The sequence below is a fragment of the Podarcis raffonei genome, chromosome 17 (assembly GCF_027172205.1).
Source record: "Podarcis raffonei isolate rPodRaf1 chromosome 17, rPodRaf1.pri, whole genome shotgun sequence".
Classification (NCBI taxonomy): Eukaryota; Metazoa; Chordata; class Lepidosauria; order Squamata; family Lacertidae; genus Podarcis; species Podarcis raffonei.
The window spans coordinates 27,849,742-27,863,341 of NC_070618.1; the positions used below are offsets into that span (position 1 = coordinate 27,849,742).

At 44.6% G+C, this 13,600-nt stretch overlaps 1 long non-coding RNA gene across 1 annotated transcript in view; it reads left to right on the top strand.

Moving 5' to 3' along the window:
* LOC128405019 (uncharacterized) overlaps nt 1–13,600 on the top strand; it is a 112,868-nt gene that overhangs the window by 75,077 nt on the left and 24,191 nt on the right. The gene's annotated exons all lie outside the window — the stretch shown is intronic.

Consider the following 13,600-nt stretch of genomic DNA (forward strand, 5'->3'; position numbering starts at 1 on the left):
GCCACAATGTACACAGAATCATTCAACAATTAAAAGAAAGTATACTGGATTGATACAAAAGACTTAAAACATTTATATTATCAAAACATTAAGTACTCCAATCAGAGCTATAAAAGTACCCCAATATACAGATCAAGACATTAAACAATAAAATTCATAAGCTAAAATCATCACATGAACAACAACAACACAACCCAGAGCCCTTTCTGTTGGGGATAATTCAAATGGAAATTCCCAGGTGTCAAAAAAGATTATTTATGTATGTTACTACTGCGGCCTGTGTTTTGTTAGCCCCAAAATGGAAAACTAGCGAGGTCCCAACCTAAGAAGAGTGGCAACTTAAGTTGATAGAATATGTGCAGCTTGCAGACTTAACATGTAGAATAAAAGAACATGAGGAACATATGTTTAGAGAAGGTTGGAAAACATTTATTGAATATATGAGAAATAACTGTGTACAGCTGAAGATGCTGGCAGCATTAAGATAAATTCAACAGTGTAAAAAAGTTTTGGTGGGTGTAATAATGGAATACTGAATGGTCTAGTTTATATAAAATATGCAGGGATTTCTATTATGTAAAATGAACCACGGAAAGAGAAGAAGGGAAGTGACTGTTATTTTAAGGTTGTTTAAATGAGTGTTTTAAATTGTAAAACAGAAAATTTAATAAAAATCATGTAAAAAAACAAGGGGTCAAAGCAATTAATAGGATGATGCTTTTAATCTCACCCAGTAGCTTCCCTGAACTGCCTTGTTTTCAATAGATCATCTTCCATAGATTGTCTTCAACAAGCCAAGACCAACTGCTTGACCTGGTCTTCAGTGTATATAAGGGTTAGCTTCCTACATCCCCTGTGTTTATAGAGATTCAACTAGCCTCCAGGCATATAGGTTTATCCAAATCCCAATCTGCGGATCCCCCAATCTCTTTCCCCCAGCGCCCCGTGGTTTAAAACTGAACCGGAACAAATGGCACCAGGTCTTCCTTGGATTGCCGTTTGTTCTGATTAACACTAAAGAGCTGGTTTTCCTGAGGAAAGTAGCCGGGCAAAGGCAAAACTGCTCAGCCCTGTGCCTAGAAGGCATGCGACAAGTGGAAAACCACTTGGGCCTGTGGTCTCTAGGCATGTGTCAAGGGTCTGTCAGGACGATCAGGCCATTCACAGGTCAGAGAGAGATGCGAGGCGAACATGCAGTTAGTTTCTTTATTAAGGAAAGGGGGGGAATACAAGGAGGTTTGTTAAGGGCAAACCTTTATTTTGTTATCTGGATGTTTCTTTTTTGTAACTGTTTTAAAAATGCAATAAAGTAAACGAACAAACTCTTCCAGCAGAGATTTGGGGTGCATCTTCTCTTTTGACTTCCAGACATCTTCGTAAAGTACTTTTTATGTACACAGACTTCTGCAACTCTTTACCTTTTTTGATTGCCCTAGTCCTTTGAATTGCTTTTATTATTATTATATTTTATTGCAGATATACTGCCATGTTACTTTGTATGAACGGAAGGTTGACTTCAATCCCAAAGACGCACTCCTCCATTTTCTCCCAAGATGGACGGGCGCCAACCAACCAAAGAACTGGAGCTATAGAAATACTTGTATTAATTTAAGTAGAGAGCAGAAAGAATTTTTCAACAGCCGCTACGCAGGGGAGCCGGTGAAGCTGAAAGCGGCAAGAACAAATGTTAAAGTCATTGTGGCTTTGGTTTGTCTCTCCTCACCTCTCATAAAATAAAAATTTTAATGTGTTCATTCTTGCTTTGAACTAACCCTTATGCAAGCATTCCACCGTGATGCTCAGTACAATTACATCTCCCCACTATCTTTTGATTTGGTTATGACAATAAATAATAATAATATTAATAATAATATATCTGGCTCTTTTCATCTTCAAAGAGTCTGAGGAACATCTGACTGGGTAATCCACATGCTTTTGAAATCTAGGAACACGCTGTTATTATCCTCATTGCTTTATGGATGAGAAAAGTGAGGGAGACGGGACCGGGAGGGATTTGCTTGCAGCCGTCGCGTCAACAAGAATCAGCATCAGCTGGAGGATGAGGGCCTCTGGGAGTTCTTGGAGATGTTCTTCAGCCAGTATTCTTGTGCTGATACTTTCTGGAGGCCAAGGTAGAGCCTGGTTTCATAGCCATGGGTATTCTAGAGCCGCTTTACTCCAGATTACTGCCCTCCAAGCATTTTGGGCTCCAACTTTCATCAGCTCCAGACAGCATCAGGCATCATGGGAGTAGCAAGGCAACAACATCCAGAGGGCACCAGGTTGGGGGAGGCTGCCTTAGAATCTCTACTAGAATCTGCTTCTGGGAAGCCTTCCATGGTCTATGCAAGATCACAGAAGTTGTGACCTATTGTCAAGGCTTTAAGGGAATCCTATTCCTCCCACGGTGGCAACCAAGAAGCAGAGGGAAAAAAGCATACCAAGTGACTTATTCAATGTTCACAGAAAGAGAGAGGAAGGAATGTGGTGTCCCAAAGACAATGGTGTTGCTCCAAATAAAATCCCACCCCCTATGTCTCTCCTATTCTACGTCGCCCCTGTGTTGGCTAATCTGGGCTTTCTGCCTCTGAGCTTTCTGTTTTACTACCCTCAATGTTCGCCTGGTCCTGGGGGGGGGGTCAGGAATGCTTTCCAAAGACACTGAGTCTTTCAGCTGTCCCTCCTCTGGTGCTTCATCTACCCGCTGTTCCTCTTCCAATATTTCCCAGCTTCTCCCCTCTGCAGCCTCTGAACTATGCCCTTCTGCAAACCACTGTTCCAAATCTATACTGTCCTCCTGTTCTCAGGAAGGTTCAGGAGAAGGGGAGGGTGACCCCCACCATCCAGCACTTGACATCTACTAAGCCAAGCACAGCTCAGCAGCCATCTTTTGTGTCTTGCCTGCGAGACTTGACAACCACTCAGTTCTGGCAGTCTCCCCAAAATAGGACAGTGACTGCATGTTGCCATGAATGGGTCACATTTGCCTTGGTGGAGCAGAAGTTGTGCAAACCTAGTGCAGAGACTAGGAAGGAGATGGATGCGTCTCCTCAATAGCAAGAGGAACCAGGAGCAGTCCAAGGCATTTTGCTGCTGACTGCTACCCGCCTCTAGATTTCACGTATAGTATCCAGCCCCACTGGCTGCTGTCTCTTACATGACAAGACAATGAATTCCACTACACCTGTGGGCAACAGGCTACAGTTGTGAATGAGGAGCAGGCAAGCAGATGTTGTCGGACTCCAACTCCCATCAGCCCAAGCTGGCATGGCCAATTTCCAGGGGTGATGGAAGCTGTAGTCCAGCAAATAGCTGGAGGGACAGAGGCTTCCAATTACTGCTTTAAATCAAAATAAATTAAATTGTCCAGTAGCACCTTAGAGACCAACTAAGTTTGTTCTAGGTACAGTGGTACCTCAGGTTAAGTACTTTATTCGTTCCAGAGGTTTGTTCTTAACCTGAAACTGTTCTTAACCTGAAGCACCACTTTAGCTAATGGGGGCCTCCCGCTGCCGCCATGCCGCCGGAGCACGATTTCTGTTCTCATCCTGAAGCAAAGTTCTTAACCCGAGGTACTATTTTTGGGTTAGCGGAGTCTGTAACCTGAAGTGTATGTAGCCTGAAGCATATGTAACCCGAGGTACCACTGTATAAGCTTTCGTGTGCATGCACACTTCTTCAGATACTATGCACACGAAAGCTTATACCCAGAACAAACTTGGTTGGTCTCTAAGGTGCTACTGGACAATTCTTTATTTTTTTTAATTTATTTTGACTGCGTCAGACCAACACGGCTACCTACCTGACACTTTAAATCCAGTTACAATTCTATGAGCATTCTCTCCAATATTTCTCCAATGGAAATAGGGACATCCCATTCCATAATACTAATCTTATTATTTATACCCTGCCTATCTGGTAGAATAAAACACTAATAAATAATTTAATAAAACATTCAACTCTTTTTTTTTTTGTTTTAAGCTCCCTGTACAGAGCTGCCTTTAAGATATCTTATAAAGATTGCATAGTTACTTATCTCCTTAACTTGGGGGTGAAACAACTCCATCATTTAAAGACTTCCCTGTACAGGGCTGTCTTCAGATGTCTTCTAAAGGTTGTATCTCCTTGGCTCAAGGAATGCATAACTCCATGACTGATGAAAATAGGGACATGCTAAGGAAAAGCAGGGCATTCTGGGATCAAATCAGAAACCAGGATGGCTTCTGTAAATCTGGGACTGTCCCTGGAAGATAGGGACACTTGGAGGGTCTGTGCTACTTGTATTCAACTAAGCACTGGGGAGAACGTTCTGGAACAGAATGTTCTTCCCTCCTCCCCCTGAATGCCCCCTAAATATTTTCTATGGGTTTCCCCCAAAACCTCCAGAGCAGAATTGGGGACAGATTGGAATACATGGAAGAAGGAGAGAGACTGAAAGTCTTGCTGTGCTGGTGCGAATTCTTGCATTCATACAAATATCTAGTTGAATACCACCCCTAATGTCCTGAATGGCAAATATCCAATAAGACATTTTCTTCTTCATCATCATCACTTTTAATTTGTATACTATCTTTCTATCTTACAATACCCAAAGAGGTTTACAAGCTGAAGAAACAAAGAACGTGCACCTTGCAACAATCTAATGCAATACAAAAACGTGATAATACAACATAGCTTTAAAATAAGCAACCTACATCAAATAAGGTAACATTCGACAACCATTAGAATAGTATACAGTGGTACCTCAGGTTAATTATTTAATTCATTCCGGAGGTCCGTACTTAACCTGAAACTGTTCTTAACCTGAAGCACCACTTTAGCTAATGGGGCCTCCTGCTGCTGCTGCGCTGCTGGAGCACGATTTCTGTTCTCATCCTGAAGCAAAGTTCTTAACCTGAAGCACTATTTCTGGGTTAGAGGAGTCTGTAACCTGATGCGAATGTAACCTGAAGCGTATGTAACCTGAGGTACCACTGTATAGAATACCGTAGATTCTGGCGTATAAGATGACTTTTTAACCCTGGAAAAGAGGTTAAAAAGTCGGGGGTCGTCTTACACGCCGGGTATGGCTGCAGTGGGCTGCGGGCTCCGCTCCGCGCCAGAAGGAAGCTGCCCGGCGAAGCTGCCCAGTGATGCTAAGCCAGTTTCGCTGGGCGTCTTCCGGCACAGAGCCCGCCACCCACTGCCGCTGCCCAGCGAAGCTACCGAAGTGTATAAGACGACAGCTTATTGACAGCAGGTGCCAATTTGGGGGGTCATCTAATACGCCGAGTCGCCTTATACTCCAGAATCTATGGTAATAATATCAGCATATAAAAATTAAACAGAAACCCACTCTTAGCAATTACAATAAATAATTTCTAAACTACAATCAATAAAACAACAGCAATACACAGTGCATAAAAATAATATAATACAAATTGAGAAGCAGAAACTGGAGGGTGGGGCAAGGCAGGTGGAAGAAGTCTCTCCCCTCACAGATCCTTTATGTGATCCTTTAACTTCCCAGCACATTCGCCAGAGAACAGACTTTACAAATTACAATCTACAGTAATAATTAACATTGGAAATGTGTTCATGGCACTGAATGGATTTCACAGATATCATTTACAAAAACTGGAATGCTATACAATGTTTGCCAGATCTAGGAATAATTTGTAGTTTTCTCTCTCGTTTTCTATAATATATATGTATTCTAACATTTAGCATGTGGTGGTTTTTTTAATTATTCTGATTTTGCACTCAGGTTCCAAGTACAAAGCATATGTCTTCTCTTTACGGGGCTTGTGATATTATAAATCTACCAAAAAAAAATAAAGAAAAAGATTATCTCTGTTAATCTCATAACAAACTATCTGAGACTATACAGTCATCATCTGAGCAAATTCTGCTGCCTCAGTAGTTTTAACTGCCAATTTGCAGCTCATGAGAAATCCAGGTTGTGACAAAGTGCTGAGTAAAGCTATAAAATGCAACTGTGGGGGAAAAAATTGAGCAACCACAATTCTGAAAGCTGAGATTTAAGTTCCTTATAGGCATTTGCTGAAGAACTAATCTATATTATGACCAGAATGCCAGTATGCCCATAGCATGATTTTTACATCACATGTATGTTATTCTTAAAGGTAAAGGGACCCCTGACCATTAGGTCCAGTCGTGACCGACTCTGGGGTTGTGGCGCTCATCTCGCTTTATTGGCTGAGGAAGCCGGCGTACAGCTTCTGGGTCATGTGGCCAGCATGACTAAACCTCTTCTGGAGAACCAGAGCAGTGCATGGAAACGCCGTTTACATTCCTGCCAGAGCTGTACCTATTTATCTACTTGCACTTTGACGTGCTTTCGAACTGCTAGGTGGGCAGGAGCTGGAACCAAACAACGGGAGCTCACCCCGTCATGGGGATTCGAACCACCGACCTTCTGGTTGGCAAGCCCTAGGCTCTGTGGTTTAGGCCACAGTGCCACCCACGTCCCTATGTTATTCTTAGTTAATCTCAATTATCTACCTAAGATAATTTCTGAATATTCACCCCAAAAATAGATTAAGTTTCTTGCCTGGTGGTTCTCTTAGTGCACCTCTTCCATTCCGTCCATATTTATTTACAGTTCTCAAACTTAATCCGTTCTGGAAGTCTGTTCCAAAACCAAAGCATTCCAAAACCAAGGCGCACTTTCCCATAGAAAGTAATGCAAAATGGATTAATCCGTTCCTGATTTTTAAAAACACCCCTGAAACAGCAATTTAAAATGAATTTTACTCTCTAACGAGACCATTGGTCCATAAAATGAAATCAATAAGCAATGTACTGCAGTCACACAATCAATCAGTCAGTAGCTGAACTGGATTCCACACAATCACAAAAACAAAACAAAAAAGAGCTGCAAAAACAAAAACGCAAAATAAATAGCAAAAGCAGGCAGACCTCAGCGTAAGTCAAAACAGAAGCATGGCATTCAAAATGGAGAACGTTCGGCTTCTGAAAAATGTTTTCAAACCAGAACACTTACTTCCAGGTTTGCAGTGTTTGGGTTCCAAGTTGTTTGAGTACCAAGGCATTTGAGAACCAAGGGACCACTGTACATAATTCATTATTGTCCTATTCTTCCCATCCTCCATTCTGGAGCAGAGGATGGCTAATCATCAATGAAGCAAGAATACAAAACTGGGGGGGAAGGGACAGGACGGGGACACAGTTGAAATTACAAAAGTACAATAAAAATAAAGCGGTGATAAATACCTGTAGAACCACATTCAAAGCGCCCACTCTAAGCTCAACGTCACATTGGCACTGTTTAAGATATGCCCTCTCCCATATTAGCTTGGATAGAATCTCCCTTTTGCCACATTTTCCCCTGGTATAAATAAAGCACCTAGATTTTACTGAGATGAGTTTCCTCTTAGCTTAAACCTATGTGCGTTTACTCAGACCTCCTGTCTTTAATTGTTCAAAGTAATTATTAATAGTAGTATTAGTAGTATTTATTCAATTTATATACTGCCCTATACCCGGAGGTCTCAGGGCGGTTCACAAACAAGACCACAACATATAAAATCAAACCAAAAACATTAACCCAATTAAAAACAAACAAAAAAAGAAGCACATTCTTAAAAGGTGTTGGATGTCGATAAGATCAACCAAAGGCCTGGTTAAAAAGGAATGTTTTTGCCTGGTGCCTAAAGGTGTATAATGAAGGCACCAGGCAAACTTCCCTGGGGAGAGCATTCCACAAACGGGGAGCCACCACAGAGAAGGCCCCGTTCTCGTGTTGCCAGACCTTCCGAATATCTCAAGGAGGAGGCACACGAAGGAGGGCCTCAGAAGATCTCTGGGTCCAGGTAGGTACATATGGGAAGAGGCTCTCCTTGAGGTAATGCAGTCCAGAGTTAAGTGTGGTGTGTACAGATTGCAACCATAGGTTCTGCCATGTCCAAGGGATCTTAATCCCCAACTGTTGCACCTGGCAAACCTACCTGAAAAGGAGACAATGGAACTTACTTCAAAGCAATATGCACAGGATCATTTAACACAAAATGACATTTGAAAGGGGAGGAGGCTAGAAGTCTTGGCAGATATTATCCTACATGCCGTGGCCATACAGAGGAAAGAGATTGAAAAAATAAAAAAGTAAAGTACAGTGGTACCTCGGGTTACATACGCTTCAGGTTACATACGCTTCAGGTTACAGACTCCGCTAACCCAGAAATAGTGCTTCAGGTTAAGAACTTTGCTTCAGGATGAGAATAGAAATCATGCTCCGGCAGCGCAGCGGCAGCAGGAGGCCCCATTAGCTAAAGTGGTGCTTCAGGTTAAGAACAGTTTCAGGTTAAGAACAGACCTCCGGAACGAATTAGGTACTTAACCCAAGGTACCACTGTAGTTACATCTGGTTCCTTACTGTCAAAATATAAATCTTACATATCCCGAAAAAGTATAGAGGACTTAACATTATAGCATTATAGATGCTGGGCAAAGATAGAATTTTTTTTACAAGTTTTTTTATTTGGGGAGGAGATAGTATTGACTAATATGCAAGCTAACAAATTTTATGGCAAATAGCTGCTGGGTTTTCGTTTAGAAGCCTGGTAACATGTGAATGTGCTGCCACCTGCAGGATATTCATTTGTGTTAATTTATAGCTCTTGTAAATAATATTGAATGCTATCGAATCCCCGCAACGGGGTGAGCTCCCGTTGTTTGGTCCCAGCTCCTGCCCACCTAGTAGTTCGAAAGCACCTCAAAGTGCAAGTAGATAAATAGGTACTGTTCCGGCAGGAAGGTAAATGGTGTTTCCATGCGCTGCTCTTGTTCGCCAGAAGCGGCTTAGTCATGGTGGCCACATGACCCAGAAGCTGTACGCCGGCTCCCTCGGCCAATAAAGTGAGATGAACGCCGCAACCCCAGAGTTGGCCACGACTGGACCTAATGGTCAGGGATCCCTTTACCTTAAATAATATTGTGTCTCTCAACTTTCTTACTGGTCTGGAAGTACCTCAATTATTGGGGATGCATTTTGAGGCCCTTTTGAGGAAGAGGTGTTCAAATGGAATGCTATCAACTGTCAGGGAAGCCTCGTAAACAATACAGTACTGAAACCAACGAGAGAGTTTGGTCCATCTATTTGAGGGAGTTTGTATCTATTTGAGGGAGCCCTAAATGGCCTCAGCCCAGTAGACCTGAAGGAGCGTCTCCATCCCCATTGTTCAGCTCAGACACTGAGGTCCAGCTCTGAGGGCCTTCTGGCAGTTCCCTCACTGCGAGAAGCCAAGTTACAGGGAAGCAGGCAGAGGGCCTTCTTGGTGGTGGCACCTGCCCTGTGGAACACCCTCCCACCAGATGTCAATGAAATAAACAACTACCTGACATTTAGAAGACATCTGAAGGCAGCCCTGTTTAGGGAAGTTTGATGTTTTATCATGTTTTTAATATTCTGTTGGGAGCCGCCCAGAGTGGCTGGGGAAACCCAGCCAGTTGGGCAGGGTATAAATATATTATTATTATTATTATTATTATTATTATTATTATTATTATTATTACTATTGTTATTATTTAGAGAGAGGGAAAGGAGGGGGTGCAAACCTGCAGTCCTTTATTCATTTGTACATGTCTTGCCAATCCTTGGCATGAGCTCATAACACAAGACAGGGACTAATGTAAAATGAAGCATTAAGCCAGATGCAATTTTAGGTGAGTGTCCCAGGGGTAGCAGTGTATGTGTGAAAGCCCACAGGTTATCTGGGGATATGTAGCCCCCTCCTTCTAATGTGTTTGTGTGTACAACAGAAGGCATGACAACGCAACACATCTCCTAGTCTCCCAGTGGCCTGGATGTGACATTTAGGGTCATAGCTGTCAACTTACAGATTTGAAAATAAGGGACCAGCAGCCTAGAAAATAAGGGATCAGCAGCCAAAATAAGGGATTTTAGTCAACCAACTCCTTTCCTTTCCCCCATAACAGTCAATCGAAGGAGCCTCCAAAACAAATCCAAAAGCCCCCCCCCCACGAGATCGCTGCCCGCCATTGTACTCAACCAGCTCCTTTCCTTTTCCCCCACCATGTGCCCCCACTCCAGACAGACCTTTTCCCCGGCAAGGGTGAGTGGGCCTTCGATGACGTATCCATCCGATTCTGAGCACAGGTATGTTCAACTTCTGAGCCCCTCAGAGCCAAAGGCAGAAAGCCCAGCCAGCAGCCAAACGAAGCCTCAAGCAGCGGTTCCCACAGTGCAGCAACCCAGCAAAGGGGATGCAGCAAGGAAAACCACCGTCACCTCTCCGCTGGGAAGTGCTGAGCAAAGGCGAGTCCCCAGGCAACACGGCTGATTTGATCGGCACAAGGCATGCAAGCTCCACCCCCCAGTCGTTCTTAGACTCCTTATTGGGTGAGCAACGCAGCCAAGCAACACAGTTGGAGCCTCCCTCCTCCCTGGCCGGCAGGGTGGGAGGGAGGGAGGGAGGGAGAGGAGCTGCTTCCTTTGAAACCCAGGAAATTTAAGGGACATCATCAATAAGGGACAGCAGCAGGACACAGCGCTGGAATAAGGGACTGTCCCGCCAAATAAGGGACGGTTGACAGCTATGTTTAGGGTGTCCCAAAACTTAGGCCACATCTATGCCATATGTTTAAAGTACAGTGGTACCTTGGTTTACAACTATAATCCATTCGGGAGGTCCGGTTGTAAACCAAAACAGGTTGTAAACCAAAGTGCGCTTTCGCCAATTGGGCCTCCCCCCCCCCCAAAAAAAGGGTTGTAATCCAAAAAAAGGGACACGCACTTCCGGGCTTGACGTGATTGTAATCCAAAACTGTTGTAATCCAAAACAGTTGCAAACCAAGGTACCACTGTAAATTGCTTCTACGAAAGAATCCTCGGAACCGTAGTTTATTCTTCACAGAGCTATGATTCCCACCTACCAGGAACCAACTTTAGCCTTGTGCATTGTGTTTTTAAGCATTTGCACTGGAGCCACACACTATTGCTATTACAGTGGTACCTCGGGTTAAGTACTTAATTCGTTCCGGAGGTCTGTTCTTAACCTGAAACTGTTCTTAACCTGAAGCACCACTTTAGCTAATGGGGCCTCCTGCTGCTGTTGCGCCGCTGGAGCACAATTTCTGTTCTCATCCTGAAGCAGAGTTCTTAACCCAAGGTACTATTCCTGGGCTAGCGGAGTCTGTAACCTGAAGTGAATGTAACCTGAAGCGTATGTAACCCGAGGTACCACTGTACTACTACTGAAAAGAATTGCATGCAATCACAATTTGCTGCTGCTGTGAGTGCTGGAAGGAATCTCTGCTCCCTGTTGCAATGCCCCTTTCCACCTGGCCTAGGGGGCGGGCCCACACTCACCCTGGACAGCTAAAAGGCACCTGGGAGGCCAGAGGGACACTGCTGGAACAACACTTGGGTTGGGGCAACTGGCTAAAATGTTTTAAACGCTCCTAATTTTGGTTCCTCTGTTTTGTTGTTTTCGGGTTGGTGTTAGTTAAATGCTTAATTGGGGTTAGCAGTTATTTAAATTTCGGTATAACTGGGACGCGGGTGGCGCTGTGGGTAAAAGCCTCAGCGCCTAGGGCTTGTCGATCGAAAGGTCGGCAGTTCGAATCCCCGCGGCGGGGTGCGCTCCCGCTGCTCGGTCCCAGCGCCTGCCAACCTAGCAGTTCGAAAGCACCCCCGGGTGCAAGTAGATAAATAGGGACCGCTTACCAGCGGGAAGGTAAACGGCGTTCCGTGTGCTGCGCTGGCTCGCCAGATGCAGCTTGTCATGCTGGCCACGTGACCTGGAAGTGTCTGCGGACAGCGCTGGCCCCCCAGCCTATAGAGTGAGATGGGTGCACAACCCCAGAGTCTGTCAAGACTGGCCCGTACGGGCAGGGGTACCTTTACCTTTACCTTTTTATAACTGTAAAGTGTTTATTATTGTCATTATGGGCTGCTGTTCATCCTGGAGGGGCATTTCCAGCTTATTCCCCCCCCCTTGCCACCGCTGCCGCCATTGGAAGCCTTATAAGAAGCTGCTGCCCCAGGGAGACTGTGAGCAACACCATGGGGGGATTTTTCTAGGATTAAAGTGAAACTGAGAATCCTAGAATTGGAAGGGACCTCCAGGCAGTGTCGTCTTTACCTGGGGGTGCAAGGGGTGCATGGCACCTGGGCACCAAATTCTGAGGGGCGCCAAATGTATACCTACTGTATACCAGTCCCTCTCGATCGGTGGCTGTGAAAAGCAATGGAGCGAAGCTCCCCGCCCCCCTCCTCTGTCGCTCTTTTACTCCGTAGCGTCAAATATTCCCGAAGAGTCAGGAAAACAAAAGCAGTTTTTTCCACTGCATCATTGTTACAGGTGAGTGATCCCCCCCCCAAAAAAAAGCTCAATAATTTGGGGGCAGCTAAACTAAATTTTAAGGGACGCGGGTGGCGCTGTGGGTTAAACCACAGAGCCTAGGATTTGCTGATCAGAAGGTCGGCGGTTCGAATCCCCACGACGGGGTGAGCTCCTGTTGCTCAGTCCCTGCTTCTGCCAACCTAGCAGTTCGAAAGCGTGTCAAAGTGCAAGTAGATAAATAGGTACCACTCCTGCGGGAAGGTAAACAGTGTTTCCGTGCGCTGCTTTGGTTCGCCAAAGCGGCTTAGTCATGCTGGCCACATGAGCCAGAAGCTGTACGCCGGCTCCCTCGGCCAGTAAAGCAAGATGAGCGCCACAACCCCAGAGTCGGCCATGACTGGACCTAACGGTCAGGGGTCCCTTTACCTTTAAACTAAATTTGGGGGCACTGGGCAGATCTTTGCACCCCGGCTACGCATATGCTAAAGACGGCCCTGCCTCTGGGGTCACGTAGCCCAACCCCCTTGCGATGCAGGAATATGCAAGTGGCCCCTACGGGGTCCCAATCCTTGGCGTTCTCAGCACCTTGTTATCAGCTCCCTTGTTATTTTTGCTATGCATATAATCTTGCTATATTGGAATATGCTGGGGGGGTGTTTCTCCTGTTCTTATACTTGCTAAAGTTTTGCCATGTTATTATGAACTTGTTGTTTTCTTGTTTCGCTCACTTATTAAGAAATTGCTTTTGTGGTGTTTGTTGGAAGTGCCCCCCGTTTATCTGAGTTGTAAGCTGCTTCCAGCATGATGCAGTTTGTGTGTGAGAGAGAGATGAAGAGACAGAGAGAGAAAGCGGCATACCAATCAAAGAATAAATGGCTGACTTTGGGTGCCCCTGCCGCGCTTTGCGCAATTAACGCGCCACAGCCGGATCCATTGTGTGGATCACGATCATGGCCAGCAACGATCGCTGCGGTCGGCTTGCTCGGGTGTGTTTTTTTAAACCTGGCTTCTTCCCAATGTTTCCACCTAAATTCCGTGAACTGCCCAGGAAACTGCAGCGACAAATGACACTTGTAGTTTAATGGCGAATTTTGGAGATGTAAAAGATTTGGATGACTAAGAGGAAATGATTGATAATAGGACCCACAAGAGGGAGGGGGGAATCCAGGGGATTCTCTGGAATCTTGTTTTTTAAGTTGTATGTTGGATTATGCGGTTGTAAAATTCTAATTTGAAAAACGAACTAACTAAATAAATGTATTAATTGAAATAAA